The sequence below is a fragment of the Manis pentadactyla genome, chromosome 1, assembly GCF_030020395.1.
Source record: "Manis pentadactyla isolate mManPen7 chromosome 1, mManPen7.hap1, whole genome shotgun sequence".
NCBI lineage: Eukaryota > Metazoa > Chordata > Mammalia > Pholidota > Manidae > Manis > Manis pentadactyla.
In genome coordinates this window covers 178,970,475-178,989,303 of record NC_080019.1, presented here as the reverse complement: position 1 = coordinate 178,989,303, position 18,829 = coordinate 178,970,475, and the positions used below count along the sequence as shown (strand labels likewise).

Here is an 18,829-nt window from a genome sequence, read left to right as displayed (position 1 = left end):
CCCACTTTCCACCAGTCGAAAGGCCATTTTAAGTTTCTCCACTTCCGCTCGCTAATACACAAAAGCCCACTGTACACTGCCACACGTTCCGCCAGGTTTTTGGCGCCCCCAACCCCATCCTTAAACAACCAGGCCATCTGGCGCTCCCCGGACACGCAAACCCTGCAGCAGCTCTGTCTCTCCCAGCGCCTCCCTGCGGGCACTTTGGGAACCCAGCCTCGGCAGGAGGGCGCGGCCCAACGCGGCGGGGCGGGGCGCGGGGGAGGGCGGCTCTGTGACGTCAGGCCCCGCCCCTCCGCCGCGGTTGCCGGGTAGCGCGGCCGGCGTCCGCGTTGCCAGGCGAAGGAGAAGCGCTAACAAAGCCAAGTCGCGCGCCACTTAGTCTGTCCCTCCTGGCCGACCGAGGCCCGTCCCGCCCTTCCCACCAGGTTCTGCTCCTTTCTTCCAGCTGAGGGTGCGAGGCCCTGGATCTCCCCCCGCACCTCCCGCCTGAGGCCAGGCGCGAGGTGTCACCTGGTGAGCAAGCTTCAGGTAGCAAACCCGGGGGGCAAGTGCAGGGAGGGCAGCATCACACGGCTGCGCAGGTCTGAGGGGAGAGTCGTGGATGGGCCACCTGGCTTCTGAACTCCATGTTCACAGAGCAAGAGGAGGGGGCTGTGATCTTTAAAAGAATAAGATCATGGGTGATTATTGTACTCTGCCCAAACTATGTGTATTTTGCACCTATTTTATGATTCCTTACACAGAGGACAGTGATTTGGAAACACAACAGAACCTGGGATCAGAGGCCCCCCACCGGCTAGCCAAACCTCTGCCTTTTCATCTCTCATCCCTACTGGGGGATTGTCATGAGGACAAATGGGCATGACTAGCACTTTATAAACTGCTGTCAGTCATTCATTTTCCTAATTGAGGATTCTTAATGAACTAATTAGGATTTTCTAATTAATTAAATCATTTTCCTAATCATCTGAGCTCTGACTGTATTTCAGGCATCTGGCTAGGCACTGGGGATTCTCTAATGAGCAAAAACTGACTGTCCCCACCCTCAACTTAACATTCTGTTGGGGGAGGCAGGTGTTAATCAAAAAAAATCACACAATACTGTAAAATCAGATCTGAGAAAAGTGCTGCCAAGGAGAGGTGGGTAAGTGGTGATCTGAGAAGATGTAATGGAACAGAGAGATCAGGGAAAGCTGAGCTGAGATCTGAAGAACCTGTGAAAAGGTGGGGCATACAATCCAAGCAAGGGTAATCACATGCCCAAAACCCACCACCTCCGATTCCAAACCCAAGCAAGTACATACAGTTGCCTGGTCCTTGGTTTCAAGAGCTATTTATGGAAACTGCCTCTGAGATTCTGGTGTCTGGAGTGTTTCATTCATGTAACTGGGGCCTTTCATTTATATAATGAAACACTATTTAGCCCACACTAATAAAACCAAATGAGAAATTCCAGAAATAAATATTCCATGTTTGATAAGATCTATATTCTTCAGCACTCAGTACATAGGTGCTTCTACACTGGGAGGCACGGAGGTTTCAATCTGTTGAATTTTAGGAGTTGTGCAGAGCTGGAGTGGATAACTGAGGGGGACCTACCATACTGAGAGCTTTAAGAATGGAAAAGAACTTTACAAAACACTGGAATCATGGAGTATTAGGATCAAATGAACCTTCCCCCACTTCTTTCATCTGATGTGAACAAATGGACCATATTCCTCAAAGGCAGAAAAAAATTGGGCTTTGCTGCCTCTCCAACCTAAGGAGTCTATGATTCTAAGTTCCTGTGACTCAGAAGTACTTGGAACTCCTGAGAGTAAATGAGAAACATGAGAGAAGAATATGACCTTCCCCTCCTTTGGTGTTTTCCATTTCGACTATGATGCCATCTACCCAGTCATCCAAGCTTGAAAAATGGGGAATCACCGTAAACTCTTCTCTCCTCTCCTCCCCCTCCCCCAGTGGTTGCCAAGTCCTGGAGCTCCTGTGTCTCCCATCTCTCCCCATTGCAACCACTTTTCAAGGCAATGAGAGTTGTGGCCAAAGGTGCTACCATACTCTCCTAATCAGGCTCTTTTCCTGAAGCTTCACTCCACTCACTTCATCCCATTCACACGGCTGTCAGTCAATGCATGTTTCAGAATCCAACAAGTGAAAGAAATGATATAATAAATTTAACAAAGAAAGTCAATATAAAGAACTTTTAACCATAATGGGATTGGAGTAATTGAAGATTGACTAGTAAGATATAAAAAGAGATCTAAACTTTACAGAAATCACAGATAGAAGGAGCAACCATTACCCTTGAGATAGATCACCCAAGAAAGAGCTGACCTCCCAAAAGCTTGGGGCAAAGGGTGCAGCCACAGCTCATTGGATGGCAGAGAAATCGTTGAGATGCCAGGCAGGCAGAAATCCACAGACTGGGATGCCAAAGAAGACCTCATGAAAAAGTAACCTCCTGGCAGCACTCTGCTACAAAGTTTCCCAGGAGAGGTGCCAGGGGAAGCTGCTAGCCAGGGGCACTGCTGGCTGCCATACACTGCAGCAGTTGGGCACTCAGAGCTGACACGCTGCAGGAGCCAGATGCTGGAGAATCTGCGCGCTGCAGGATTCCCGGCACCTCAGAAGCTGCAGGCTCCTGGAGCCTAGCAAGTGGAGCATACCGAACCTACTGGAGAACCCCTTTCCTCCTTCAATATCCCTTCATTGTCCTCTACTGACAAAGTTTAACATCATGCCAGCTGACAATGGAGAACTATTTAAAGGACCTAGTTCCATATTTGCAGCATGAACTTGGAGCTGAGAGGCAATAAATTGATCATTGGCACATTAAGCTAACAGAAAAATATGATTGTGTGACTCCAGTGCTTAAATTCTCTAGTGGGTCCCTGTTGCCTTCAAGATAAAGTTCAAAAGCCTTAGAACAGCATTGCAGGCCTTTTATATTCTGGTCCTGGGCTATAATTCCAAGCTTAGGCCCAACTGCTCCCCCTTTGTCCACTGTAACCCTCCATAATTACTCTAAGTCCCCTGAATCCATCATGTTCTCTGATACAGCCACACCTTTGTCTAAATTATCCTAACCACAAAAGAAAAAAAGAAAGGAAAGAGAAAAAAAATCCCTCCTTGCTTTCATGAGTAAACAGATGCTTATTAATTACCTACTTTATACCCGGCACTGTTCTGAGGGCTGGGAATACAGCAGCAATGAACAAGCCAGGCTTCCCCAAGTCTGTTCAAATTTCACCACTCTTTGAGAAGTATTTTCTGAGCTCTTTCTCCAACCTCCATATGAGTTAGATGCCTCATTTAGGAGATTCTGTTCTCCTATATCTAGTGCAGACTTCTTGACACGTATCATACCCCATTTTAATCACTGATTTTCCTATCAGTCTCTTCCACTAGCCTAACAGCTCTCTGAGGGCAGGATGTGTGATTCATTTATTTCTGTATCCCAGTATTCAGCATTATTCCTGATACATAAGGCTTTATTGGATTAATCATTTGCCCAGGACTACCTCATTAGTCAAAGATAATCTGAGGCCCAGAATCCTGGTCTCCTGTCTCATAGTCAGGAGTAGCGCTATCCCAGAGCTTGCTCTGCCCTGTAGGTGCTGAGCCAGAGCTATGAAAGACAGCAGCCCTGGGTTTTGTGTTGGAATAGACAAGTGCAATGTTGAATATCATTAGGAATGGTAATGGAAACAGGAAAGGAACAGAGCCCTGATTTTATATTGAAAACTATGGTGCATTCATCCCCCAGGGCTCTTATATAATTGAGTCCTTTGAATCACAGGAATGCTATAATGAAATCAGAAGTAGGGAGGACAAGTGAAAAGATGGAAATGATGTGGGGGTATTCTGACACTTCATTCTGAAAAAATGAAGACTAATAAACTTATGAAAGACAAGGTTGAGGTGACCACAGGTTTGTCCCCCTGACCCCAAAATCAGGGGACACTTTGCACTTCACCACAGTTAATGTTACAGTCTGTCCCTGGGCTTATGGACCATGATAAGGAAAACATTTGAAATATGAGCATGGCTAAGATAAATCAAGCTTCCAAGAGGTAGTACCAGCATGATATATAAGCAATTTTGGGAAATTTGCTAATAACATAGCCAAAAACTACTGCTCAAAAAAAAAAGCACAAGGTCAGATAGGACTTCTTTTAACAATATTGTTGTTGGCATCCAAATGCTGCATTGGCTTGACCCAGGATAGAAAAAGATCCAGACCTCTGTGAAATTAAGTTGGTGAGACAAAGCTAACATGAATAAGACAAATTTTAAAGAGCTTGAAAGTCAGACAGGGTATCATTTTAATGGTGAATGAAATGAAGATTCACTAAAGGTTTTTGAGAATGACAATAATATGAGTGGATAAGACATGTTATCTAGGAAACCAAGTCTCAGTTTCCTGCTATGGAAAAATGATTGTAATATTAGAACTTACCTACCCCCAGCTTGTTATAAAGATTCAATGAAATAATGAATGTGCAGTGACTATTTTGAAACCTGCCTTATGCTGGGCATCCTTCCATTCTTTGCAACTGTATAGAATATGGTTAAAGAGACAATTACCATATTTTCAGGACAAAAAATTAGTACATACTCTGACAAATAATTTTTGCTCCACTTAAAAGTGCTGAAAATATATATACTTTTCATAATGCAAATGAAAATCCAAGATATTTCAATGATTTAGGGGGACAGTTTTTAGGACATAACATTTGTGACTGGGGTTGTCCTAGAGAAAATCCATGAAGTGTAATCACATTAGAGAGAGAGGGAAGTAGTCGACTGTGGAAAGAGCAATGACATAGACCTGGGTCCTTGATTCAACTCCAATATAAACTGCTACCTTGTGCCAATCATTTCACCTCTCTGTACATCAATTCTCTCATAGGTAAATTGAAAATATTGCTGCATTGTAAGTCAAAGTAAACTCCTTCCACTTTTTGAAAAGGTAATCTTTTTTATTTTCCTAACTGACAAATTAAAAGGAAAAAACCCATAAGGGACTGAAGTGAGGACTGAAAGAGAAGGATAAATTAAAAATGACCATGATATCTCAGACAAGGCAACTGAAAGAATAAGAGAAGTTTGTTTTGGATGCTTTTAAGGGAAAGGGGAACTATACAGTAGGCAGCTGGTGTATATGCTATAGCATGGTGATAGCTTACAGCTGGAGATTTGGGAGACATTAACACAGAGCCCAGGTTAAAGCTGAAGATGGGACTCTACTTTCAACTACAATATAATAGGTTGCAGCAGCTCAGGATTCCTATTGCAACAACTTTTTTAAAATGTAGAAAAAAAATATTTTAAAAAACATTTTAAGACAACAAGATCTTTAGAAACAATGAGGACTAGATTAATTAAAATTTCTGGATTAATTAAAATTAATTAAAGTCTCTTCCAAGGTAAGCTGATGATGGTCAAAAGGCAATTTTTTTCACAGGGGATATATGCCAACTTTGGAGATAGACTAAGGATTGTGTTAGGCCCTTGCAGAGAAACTGGGCAAAATAGAAACCCACAAGGCTTTGGGTAGACAAACATCACTGGCATGACAGGTTAAAAATTTGAGGCACTTCAAACACACTTTAATTTTTACACAATGGCTGACATACAATTTAAAAAATACTAGGCATGCAAAGAAGCATGAAAATGTGTCTAATAATCAAGCAGAAAAATAGGTATTAGAGATCCATGGGTAGAGTCAGCCATTGGGGTTATCAGATATTGACTCTAAACTATAAATATTACATTCAGGAAAAATCAGGGGGAAAATGCTTAAGTGGATGAAAATGGAGAATTTCAACACAGAAATTGCATCTATATAAACACCAAATATTCTGGAACACAAAATATAATCTCTGTGATTAATAATTCATTGAATGGGTTTAATAGCAGCCTGGACAGCAAAAAATACAGTTAGTGAACTCAAAGACATGTCTAGAAAACATCCAAACTGAATCAAAGGTAGTAAAAAACAGTGTATGGCCCAAATAGATATGGTTAGAGTTCCAGAAGGTAGGGAGAGAGAGAATACATCCTAGAAGGCAATTTTCTGGATTAATTAAAACTAATTAAAATCTCTTCCAAGGTAAGCTGATGATGGTCAAAAGGCAATTTTTTTCACAGGGGACATATGTCAACTTTGGAGATAGACTAAGGATTGTGTTAGGCAATATTTAGAGAGGTAATGCTCAAGACCTCTTCAAAACAGATGAAAGACATAAACCCGCAGATCCAAGAATCTCATCAAACCCCAAGCAAGATACATGAAAGAATATTACACCTGGGCATATCATAATTAATTAAACTACTGAGAATCAAAGATAATGAGAAAAATCATAAAACAGCCAGAAGGGGAAATTCAGAGAGGTAATAAGTTTTACATTATCTCCAAAGGAGCAACAAAAAGACATTTGGCTTATTCTTTAGCAAACTATGGAGATCAAAAGACAATGGGATTTCCAAAATATATAAAGAACTTACATGCCTCAACACCCAAAAAGCAAATAACCCAATTAACAATTGGGCAGAGGATATGAAGAGACAGTTCTCCAAAGAAGAAATTCAGATGGTCAACGACACATGAAAAGATGCTCCACATCACTAATCATCAGGGAAATACAAATTAAAACCACAATGAAATATCACCTCACACCAGTAAGAATGGCCAGTATCAAAAAGACTAAGAACAACAAGTGCTGGCAAGGATGTGGAGAAAGGGGAACCCTCCTACACAGCTGGTGGGAATGTAAGCTAGTTCAGCCATTGTGGAAAGCAATACGGAGGTTCCTCAAAAAACTAAAAATAGAAATACCATTTGACCCAGGAATCCCACTTCTTGGAATTTACCCAAAGAATACAACTTCTCAGATTCAAAAAGACATATGCACCCCTGTTTATCACAGCACTTTTTATAACAGTCAAGCTATGGAAGCAACCTAAGTGTCCATCAGTAGAAGAATGGATAAAGAAGAGGTGGTACATATACACAATGGAATACTATTCAGCCATAAGAAAGAAACAAATCCTACCATTTGCAACAATGTGGATGGAGCTGGAGGACATTATGCTCAGTGAAATAAGCCAGGTGGAGAAAGACAAATGCCAAATGATTTCCCTCATTTGTAGAGTATAACAATGAAGCAAAATTGAAGGAACAAAATGGCAGCAGACTCAGAGACTCCAAAAAGGAACTAGTGGTTACCAAAGGGGAGGATTGTGGGAGGAAGGAAGAAGGGGATTGAGGGGTATTATGTTTAGTACACATGGTGTGGGGGATCATGGGGAAAACAGTGTAGCACAAAGAGGGCAAACAATGAATCTGTGGCATCTTATTACACTGATGGGCAGTGACTGCATTGGGGTATGGGTGGGAACTCGATAATATGGGTAAATATAGTAACCATATTGTTTTTTCATGTGAAACCTTCATAAGAGTGTATATACCTTAATAAAAATTTTAAAAAGGGCAATGGGATTTCATACTTAAAGTGCTAAAAGGAAAAAGTTGCTAACCTAGAAATTGTATAATCAGTAAATATGTCCTTAAAAAAAGAAGTCAAAATAAGTTCATTTCAGACAAACCAAAAATGATAGACTTCTTCCTCAGCAAACCTACACAATAGAAAACAGAGTTCTTCAGACTGAAAGAAAATGATCCCAGAGAGAAGCAGGGTATTGAACACATGGGCTTAAATAAATGGATAAAATAATTGAATATTGACTATTTAAAAGTAATAATTTCATATGTCAACAATAATAAAATATATATAGAAATAAAATAAATGATAATAGTACAAAGGATGGGAGAAGGATATAAATTAAATTGTTACAAGGTGATTTCATTATTCACAAAGTAAAAGTATTAGGGTAGACAATAAATTAAGGATACACATTGTTTTAGAATAAACAGTAAAGGAATAATAAAAGAATATATAACTAAAAAAGCTAGTAGAGGAGAAAAATTAAAATCCTAAAATATATTTGATTGCTTTAAAAGGGCAAGAAAAAATAGACAAATAACAAAACAAAATGGTGAAAATAATTATATCAGTAATTTTATTAATGTAAATTGACTAAATGATCAAATTGATAAAATTTTCAGAGTATTTTTTAAGCTGTTTACAAAATACACGCTTTGAACAAAAGGACACCAAAAAATTGAAAGGAAAAGTTTGGGAAAATGTGTATCGTACAAATATTAGACAGAAAAAAGCTGGCAGACAGTTGACTTTAAGACAAGTAAAACTATACATAAAGAAGGGCATTTCATAATGATAAAAAGATCAATAGAAAGTTTGAAATATTAATATGTATTCAACTAATAAAAGAACTTGAAAATTTATCAAGCAAAAATTGACAGAACTAAAAGAAAAAGTAGACAAAACCACTCCATAGATGCAGATTTTAACATGCCTTTCTCAGCAACTGAGAGAAAAAGCAGACAAAGGAGTAAAGAATACAGAAGATTTGAAATACATGATCAAATGTATTAACACAATAGACTATTATACCCAACAACTGCAGGATATTCTTTTCAGGTTCATATGGAATATTTACCAAAATTTATAAAAACAAATAAGCTATTTGACCAAAAAAAAGTACAGCATACCTCAGAGATATTGCAGGTTTGGTTCCAGATAACCACAATAAAGCCAATATTGCAATAAAGTGAGTCAAATGAATTTTTTCATTTCCCAGTGCGTATAAAACTTATGTAGACTATTAAGTGTGCAATGGCATTATGTCTTAAAAAAACAAGGTATATATCTTAATATTTTATTGCTAAAAAATGCTAACAATTATCTGAGCTTTCAGAAAGATGTAATCCTTCTGCTCTTGGAGAGTCCTGCCTTGATGTTGATGGCTACAGACTGATCAAGGTGGTGGTAACTGAAGGCTGGAGTAGCTGTGGCAATTTCTTAAAGTAAGACAAAAGTGAAGGTTGCTGCGTCAATTGACTCTTCCTTCCACAAATGATTTCCCTGTAGCATACAATGCTATTTGATAGCATTTTACCCACAGTAGGGCTTCTTTCAGACTTGGAGTCAATCCTCCCAGACTCTGCCACTAGTTTATTAACCAAGGATATGCATGGATATGCATATGTAATATTCTAAATCCTTTGTTGTCATTTCAACAATCTTCACAACATCTTCACCAAGAGTAGATTCCACGTCAAGAAACTACTTTCTTTGCTCATCCATAAAAGGCAACTCCTCATCCATTCAAGTTTTATCAAGAGATTGGAGCAATTCAGCCACGTCTTTGGGCTCCCTTTCTATTTCTAGTTTTCTTGTTATTTTTACCATATCTGCAGTTATTTCCTTCACTGAAGTCTTGAACTCCCCTCAAAGTCATCCATGATGGTGGAATCAACTTCTTCCAAACTCCTTTTTATGTTGATATTTTGACCTATTCCTATGAATCATGAAAGTTCTTAATAGCATCTAAAATAGTGAATCCTTCCCAGAAGGTTTTCAACTTACTTTACCCACATCCATCAGAGGAATAACTATATATGGCAGCTATAGCCTTATGAAATACATTTCTTAATAAGACTTGAAAGTCAAAATTACTCCTTGAACCATGGGCAGCAGAATAGATGTGTTAGCAGGCATGAAAATGACTTTAATCTCTTTGTATGTCTCCACCAGAGCTCTTGGGTGACCAAGTGCATTGTCAATGAGCAGTCAGTCATATTTTGAAAAGAAGCTTTTATTCCTGAGCTATAGGTCTCAACAGTGAGCTTAGAATATTCATTAAACCATGTTGTAAATAGATGTGCTGTCATCCAGCCTTTGTTGTTCCACTTACAGAGCACAGGCAGAGTAGCTAAGGGCCCTGTGATTTTCATGATGGCCAATGAGCATTGACTTCAACTTAAGATCACCAGCTGCATTAGCCCCTAACAAGATAGTCAGCCTGTCCTTTGAACCTTTGAAGCCAGGCATTGACTTCTCATCTCTAGTTATGAAAATCCCAGATGGCATCTTCTTCCAATCTAAGGCTGTTTTGTTTGCATTGAAAATACATTGCTTAGTGTAGCCACCTTCATTAATTATCTGAGCTAGATGTTCTGGATAACTTGTAGCTTCTACATCAGCACTTCCTGTTTCACCTTGCACTTTCATGTTATGGAGACAGCTTCTTTCCTTAAACCTCATGAGCCAACCTCTGCTATCTTCCAACTTTTCCTCTGCAGCCTCCTTACCGCTCTCAGCCTTCATAGGATTAACAAGAGCTAGGACCTAACTCTGGGTTATGCTTTGGTTTAAGGGAATGTTTTGCCTAGTTTGATCTCTTCAGACCATGAAAATTTTCTCCATATCAGCAAAAAGTCTATATTGCTTTCTTATCATTGTATGTTCACTGGAGTAGCACTTTAATTTCCTTCAAGAATTTTTCCTTTACATTCACAACTTGGCTGTTTGACACAATAAGCCTGGCTTTCAGACTGTCTTGGCTTTCAATATGCCTTCCTAACTACACTTAATCATTTCTAGCTTTTTGTTTAAAGTGAGAGATGTGTGACCCTTCCTTTCACTTGAACACTTAGAGGTCATTGTGGGGGTATTAACGGGCCTAATTTCAATATTGCTGTATGTTAGGAAATAGAGAGGCCCAAGGAAGGGAAGAGAGGTTGGGGATAGCTGGTCAGTGGAGCAGTGTGGTCAGAACACACAACGTTTATCAATGAAGTTTCTATCTTATATGGGCACAGTTTGTGGTACCCCAAAAGAATTACAATAGTACCATCAAAGATCACTTATTCCAGATCACCATAACAAATATAATAATAATGAAAAAGTTTGAAATACTGCAAGAACTACCAAAATGTGACACAGAGACAAGAAGTAAGCCAACACTGTTGAGAAAATGGTTCCAGTAGACATGCTTGACAGGTTTTCCACAAACCTTCAATTTGTGAAAAACACGGTATCTGCAAAGCACAATAAAATGAAGCCTAATGAAATGAGGTGTGCCTGTATAGATTATATAAGACAAAAACAGCCAGGGATTAGGTCTTAGGAAATACTTCTAAAAACTGATGGTAGAGACAAAAGTGAGAAATGAAAAAAAAAAAGAAAAACAAATGAAAAGGAAAGAGCAGAGGTAGAAAAGCAAGACTGTAACCATTACCCAATGGAGCAAGATGTTCCATGAGAGAGTGATCAGTTTTTCAAACGCAATACAGAAGCCACAAAGAATAAGTGTTGTGAGAAAAATCACTAGATTTAGAAGCCAGGGAGACTTTGGTGACATTTATATTGGTGAAAGCAATTTTGGGACAATTAATTATAATCAAGATTGAAGCCTTATAAGAAGAGAGGAGGGGCCATGTGGAAAGGAAAGGGGTCAGTCCTTAGGGTGCTTACAAGTTTGACAGTAAAAAAGAGACTTATCTGGTCACTGAAAAGATAGCAAGGTAAAAAAATTTCTTTTTTAAAGAAAAAGCCAGAATATATTTACTTGATAGAAAAGGTGCCAGGGAGGTGGAAAAGATTAAATTTTCTGGAAAATGTAGGGGGGGTAAAGGTCAAATGCTGGTTCTTCAGGTCTTCGAGAAGGTAAAAAGAGCTCAAGTGGTAGAGGAAAGAATATGAGATCAGTGAGGTGGATCTGGGTAGGCAAAGGATGGCAGTGTGAATTAATTCTGGCATCCTTGATCTCAAGCAGGTGCAAAACGACTTCATCTACTGCAAGTGAGGAGAATAGTTGGGTGGGATGCAGGCTTGAGGGGAAAGTGATTCACTGGAGATTAAGTAAATAGAATTGTGTTGCTGTGGAATGTCAAAGATGAGTGCAGAAGCAGGAGTGAAGGAGCTAAAGAGTAGAGATGGCACATGGTTAGAGTGTGGGGCACTGGATGGTATTGTAAAGATTATTAGTATGCTATTATTTGACAATAAAAATAGAGTGAGGCCTAAAATATAATGTAATGATTTAGAATGATTAGAATAAGCCTAACTTCATAAAAGCCTGCTTTTCTGGTCCTTTCAAACTTAGTTTACCTCAATCTTCGAATAACATGACCATCTTAAAATTTGTTCATGCTATGGTATTTTATAGGTGTTGTAAATCTTAAAGACCCCCCCAACCCAACCCCAGCAAGTAACTCTAATTCTCATGAGGGAGTCCCAGCTGCCTCTTTTAAACTAGTGCAAAGTTACACTGCCTTAGAATGCTGTCTTAGGAGGTTTCTGCCCATAGTTAGTTAGATGTTCCTATTTTTTCTCTTGGCTCCTATTTTCTTTAGAAAGTATCAAATGTCTTTGGCCTGTGTGATATTCTATGAGTGCTATTTCACTGCAGTCAAAGGAAGTTTCTCTGCTTTGCTAATTTGTCTCAAACTCTCTTGCTGACTCTAATTAATACTTCAGTTGAATAAATTAGAAACTAATTGTTCCCAACAGTATTTTTACTGTGTATTTTCTAAAGAATATTCTTTTTAAGTTACATAAAGCTCAGCTTTTACCGGAAATTGGTTTCGATCACCACCAGAATCTCCTCTGTAACATATAATCTTAAAACATTGAAATAAAATTTAAAAGTTTGTCAACAGAAGTACTTGACACTTAACTCACAGCAGAGCTTCCCCAAACTTTCTCATGGCATGGCACACACACACATTTACACTATTTGTAAAGCATACTGGGATAAACTGTAGGATACTGGAAAGTTTATATGGCACTTATTAAAAAATGCAATATATTTTTAAGACGTAATAATAAAAAGTAAAATATAGAGCAAGAGTGAGGATATTAATTTGAATAAGGCTTCCAAATGAACATTTTAAAACTTTTTAAAAAGAAATCAAGCTTGATGGACAGAGACTGTAATGCAGTATGTGGGGGAGGACTTGGTGATGGGGGGAGTCTAGTAAACATAATGTTCCTTATGTAATTGTAGATTAATGATACCAAAATAAAAATAATAAAAAGAAAAAAAATCAAGCTTGCTTTCTTATCATGGATTTGCTTATATGAAGTTTTGTGTTTGAAATAACTACTTGGAGTTCCTGATGAAAAAATTTTAATGACATTCTCTTCAGATTCTTACAATCACCACCAGTGAGAAAGCTTGCCTCACAGATGGGTCGTAGCAAACTGTAGCAGGGTATGTATTGCTTTTTCTCCAACTGACAGAAACCTCTTTCTGATGATTAACCAGAATTTGAATCACTTAATTTCCTCTTTCTTTCACTGAAATTCTAAGTAATAAAATGCAATTGCATGTTTCTATGTCATGTATTTCCGAATAATGTGACACTTATCGCATGTTTTGCTACTAGTCCTTAGGATTGAAGTTATAACATCAAACTCCCAACTTAGTCACTTCTAACCTCACACTTCCTTTGAATCCATAAGCATCATTGGTCTACTTCATTATATTTTCACACATTCCTTGCAATTTTGATTAAATTCATGCTGGTGCTCAAAAATGTCAAGTAAGCCAATTTTCTAAAGACAATAAACTCTCCTCAACAACTCTGCAATAAGGATCATTGACTTTTTTTTTTCAATTTCTCTTTTAGCTCCTAACATTCAGAAAAATACTTTTCCTTTGATAGTTAACCTTGGTAGGAAACAGCAGACTGTTTCTTCACGTAAAACTGAAAACAGACAGAACCATAGTGGCTTGGGTTTTATTAGTAACATCCTTTAATGTGGAATTCACATCTACAGGAGGACATACAGACAGGAGCTCATTGTGAGCAAAACCGTGTCTTACTTGCGTTTCATGTGTTCAAAACATGGAGAACAGGTATGGCACCAAGCCTTCCCACTTTCCTAACAGCTTTCCAACTGGTACAGACTATTCTGCTTGCATAATCTAGAAAATTCTATTTAACCTATTTACTTACTATCCAAATATGTCATCCTGAATAGCAAAAAAATTAATATTCTTGTAAGCATTCCTCCCCAGGAATTCTAAGTGGTGTTATTAACTGAACACTGTTACTCACATTTATAGGTTCACCACTCTGCAAGAGAATGCTTTGCTTAATTAGTCTGGTGAAGAGACTTCAGTATTACTATAGTATTACTATACTATATATTACTGATAGTATTACTCCAGAGTAGCACTTCTTATACTTTCTTTGTTTCATTTGGTCCCAAACATATGGTCATTTCCCAGGCAGGTTAGTAAAATGAGTGGAGTGATCTGTATCTGTGGGAGACATTTGGGCCTTAGTTATTAATTATGTGAACTTTTAACTAGTTTCTTGAAGAAAATCAGATGTAAACTGTTGCAGTTGTAAATACTGTTCTAAACAGTTTCATAAAATAGTCGTTTTCAAAGTATGGTTTTGGGGACATCTGAGAAGCTTTGAGACTTTGGTGCAAGGAGTCTTGAAGTTTAAACTATTTTTGTACTAATACTAGGACAGTAGAGCTTTCCAGAAACTCATGAAGTATGATATCACAAAAGATTGAATGCAAAGTAGGTATTAAAATCTAGCTATCTTCTATTAAATCAAACATTAAGGGATATGCAAAATACATAAAACAATGCCACTCTTCTCACTAAGGGTTCTTTTGTTTCTGGAAACTATACTTGTTCTTCACATAAATATGTTAATATGTATTTTTATTTTGAAATAAATATTTAAAAATTGTTTTAATTTCTAATGATAAATATTGACAGATATAACCCACATAAACAAAACTTCTTTGGGGTCTTCAATAACTTTTAAGTGGTCATAGGATCAGAAACTTTAAGAATTACTCTCTTAAGAGACTATCTGTATAGTATAGATATTTTCTATTAAGGTCCTGGCATAATTTACATCATTTCTATTAAAGTCCTGACATCATTTTTTTCATCTGATCACTGTTTCATGTAAATAAGATATTTAGGTAGAAAAAGAAAGAAAAAGTATCAGGGCAAACAAATCCAAATTTAAAATAATCCTTACTATGTCTCCTAATAAATGTTTCATTTATATTTTTGGCTACTGAATGTCTTGGAACTCTGTGTAAGAAGTATTAAATTATATTAATAAAAATGATTAATATTTAATTTTAAATTGTATTTTATAGTGATAAATAAATATTTAAAGAATTAAGGAGACTATAGGCCTTTTTTGCGTAAAAGTCAGTTTTCAAACAAAAAAGGTTGTCCATTTTCTTAGGAATATCTTAAAATCACATAAGCTTTTTGAAAAATTAAGTATTTGATAAGTAAAGCAGGAATTTCATAAAATCATTTAATTTAATAATTAAAGAGTTAGATTTTCTAAAACATAAATAGAACTTATAATTAAGTAAAAATATTTTGACACATTTTTCATAAGGTATTAAAGGCCTTCAGTCCCCTTTACTAAACCAATTAAATTATTTTCCATTATTTGTTTTTTAGAAGCATTGTTTTATTTCTGTAAACAAATAGTGTCATTAATAAATTCCATTAAGAATCGGATTTTGAATATTTTACATCAAAACCAAGAATAAAAACTATGTAAATCAAGTCACAATTTTTAAAAGTGGGCAAAATCAATTATGTTTTATTAGGAACAAGTGATGATGATGATGAAACATACATGCCTTCTTTGTTGGGAGAAAATGTGAAAAATAAAATCAAATTAAGTCAAAGGAAGAACCAAGTATTTGAAACACATATGCACAAACGATCATCACTGATAATAAATACATTGCAATGAAAGCAGTATTAATAAGATTTATGGAATTGGTTTTAACATGATGGTGAAAAGGGAACACCCTATGCAGCCATGCCTGCAGGCAGGTGCTAAGCAACAAACCTTAAGCGCTAAATCTGGAAGTGTACTGACAGAGACAGACAGTTTCCAAATATAATTTCAACTGTTATAAATTTGTGAATGGTTGTAAAATGGCTATAAATTGTGAATCACTATAAAAAGTTTATAGCTGTCAATCTCAGGCGGCACACCTATAACCCATTCTGCTGTGACCACTTGTGGAAAGCTCAGTTTTAGAGATCTATTAAAGGCAGAATGTGATGAAATGGTAAAATGTGCCTTATAAATAATATTTGATGGTACCTAAGTTTTTGAGGAAGGCCTATGGCATAGCAGAATTCAAGATGAACCTTAGGGATGTGTGGGCTTTGAACAGATGAAAAGGAAGAGGGAGGTAAACCATCAAGAATTAGCAACATATTGAGGGAAGGAGAAAAGCAGGGTAGAGTTCTGTTAACAATAGGTGAGAAAGTGTTAGCCTTTGGGTATACCATGACTTGAAAAGGGGCCAGGGTAGACCATATTAAAAATTTGTGTTGGTAAATACTGGCAGAAGATTTATAACTGTGTGCATAAATCATGGAAAAAGTTGCAAGTCAGAATTTGACTGCCATTCTGTGAGCAGGGCTCACTGACCTATTAACATCAGGGTAGTAGATCTAGACACACTGCACAGAATAGGCCAGAGAATGACCCGAGACAGGGACCCTAGCTAGGAGGCTGCACACAGATGGTGAGGGGCTGAACCACTAGTGGAAAAAGAGAGGAAGGGATGAACTGGAGACATATTTCAAAAGAAATAGTGGGATTTAGTGACAGATTCAATAGATTAAAGAGTGTAGATGGTTTTGAGCCTAAATGACTGAGAAAATGGTGGCATAATGTTCAGAAACAAACCTGGGAAAGGGACTTAGCTGGGACGTGGAGAATGAATTTTAGTGGAGATGTGTCCTGGCAGCAGTAGGAAGTGTGGAATAGAAGCACAGATGAGAGGTCAGGGGTGGACAAGGAGCACAGTTCTGGGGCAGGTGCAGCCATGAGAGGACGTGAGCTCTCAAGAGCGGCCAAAAGACAGCTTGGATCCTGAAGACTGAGCTTTGGGAAGACTGCAAACTCTTTCTTTGCGGGGAGGAAGAGTTATTGTAACAGAAAAGTGCTGAGGAAAACAGAAAAAACAAGAAGGTCGTTTGCCACCAAAGGAAGAGAAAGCCTCAAGAAGTAAAGATAGTCACATTCAGCACACCACCTCCTGCATCAGACTCGCTGTGCTCGAATCCTGCCTCTGTCATTTATTATTTACATGTCATTTCAAAGCTTTATTCCCTCAGTCTCATCATCTGTAAATGGTGATAATACAATCTACCTCATAGGGCTATTTTGAGGATTGAGAAAATGTATACAGAATATTTACCATGGTATCTGGCACAGATAATACATTATTAAGTGTAATTGATGACTTTGAAGGGAGCAATAGGACGGTGAGAGAAGAAAACGTTGCAAGAGGGTAAAGAAGGACTGAGCACTGAGAAAAGACAGTAGGTATAGAGAACTTACTAGGGATTCTTTAGCCAAAAATGGAGATGACAGAACAGGTGTTAGATGAGGCAGTGGGGTCAAATAAAGGCTTTGCTTAAGTTTGTTCAATACTGACCAAGGCTTACCACCGTTATTGTCACTGGAAGCCTATTTAATTAAGGTTGGGCCATCTCTTCATTTACATGAGGCCATTTAGGCCTTCAGAATAGAAGTCAAACAATTGAACAACTAACATATCCTATCAAATATACATAAATAGCAAAATGGTGCAGCATCTATGGAAAACAGTATGGTGGTCCCTCAAAAAATTAAACTTAGAATTACCAACTAATCCAGCAATCCCCCTCTGGGTATATACCCAAAAGAATGGAAATCAGGGACTTAAACAGATACTGGTACACCTATTTCATAGCAGCACTATTAACAATAGCCAAAGATGGAAACAACCCAAATGTTCAGCAGATGAATGGATAAAGAAAATATAATATAGACATACAATGGAATATTATTCAGCCTTAAAAAGGAAGGAAATTCTGACACATACTACAAAATGGATGAAACTTGAGGAAATTATGCCAAGTGAAATAAGCCAGATACAAAAGGATGGATATTTCAGGATTCACTTATATGAGGTACCTTGAGTAGTCAAATTCATGAAGACAAAAAGCAGAATGGTGGTTGCCAGGAGCTCAGGGGAGGGGGAAATGATGAGTTATTGTTTAATAGGTATAGAGTGTCAGTTTCAAAAGACAAAGTTCTGGAGATGGATGGATTCACAACAATGTGAAGGTACTTAGTGCCACTGAACTATGCACTTAAAAGTGGTTAAGATGGTGAATTTTATGTCTTCGGTTTTTACCACAATAAGAAATATATATATGCTTTAGATATACAGACAATATGAGTAAAATAAGGCACTGCCCTTTGCTAGATAAAATGGATTGAATAGTTATCAGAAACAATCAGCTTGTAACAATGACTTGTTAAATTATGAAATATTTCATACATACAAAATGAAATGCATAATGAAACTATAGGCATAAAAATAATGCAACAAACATCTAGGCAACCACTATCCAGCTGAAAACACACAGAATATCACTATTTGTGTTGGGTCCCCATTGCACCTCCCTGATGACAGTCCCCTCCCTCCCCAGCAGAGGATAACTGCCATTCTGAAGTTTCATCATCCCTTGCTCTTTATTATAATGTTATGATATATTATATATATTGCCATTCCACCCAGTATCATGAGATTCATCCATGGTGATAGCTATAGCCTACTCATTGAGAACTGTGATATCTTCTTGATGAATGAAAGCTTTTATCATTATATAGTGACCTTCTTTATTCCTATTAATGCATTTTGCCTTAAAGTCTCTTTTATCTGATATTAACATGTCTACATCAACTTTCTTTCAGTTATTATTTGCCTGTTTACCCATATGTCCTTCAGTCTTTCTTGCCCTTATACCTATAAGATGTACCTACAGTTGGATTTTTTATTTAAATCTGGTCTGATAATTTCTGTGTTTTAAC

General features: G+C 37.5%; 1 protein-coding gene across 1 annotated transcript in view; it reads left to right on the top strand.

Annotated features, from left to right (window-relative positions):
• The first annotated feature begins 357 nt into the window (after positions 1-357).
• ROPN1 (rhophilin associated tail protein 1) overlaps positions 358-18,829 on the top strand; it is a 40,106-nt gene continuing 21,634 nt past the window's right edge. Inside the window, exon 1 of the mRNA XM_036905553.2 lies at positions 358-516. The gene's annotated coding sequence lies outside the window, so the exon portion shown is untranslated. The remainder of the gene's footprint in view (positions 517-18,829) is intronic.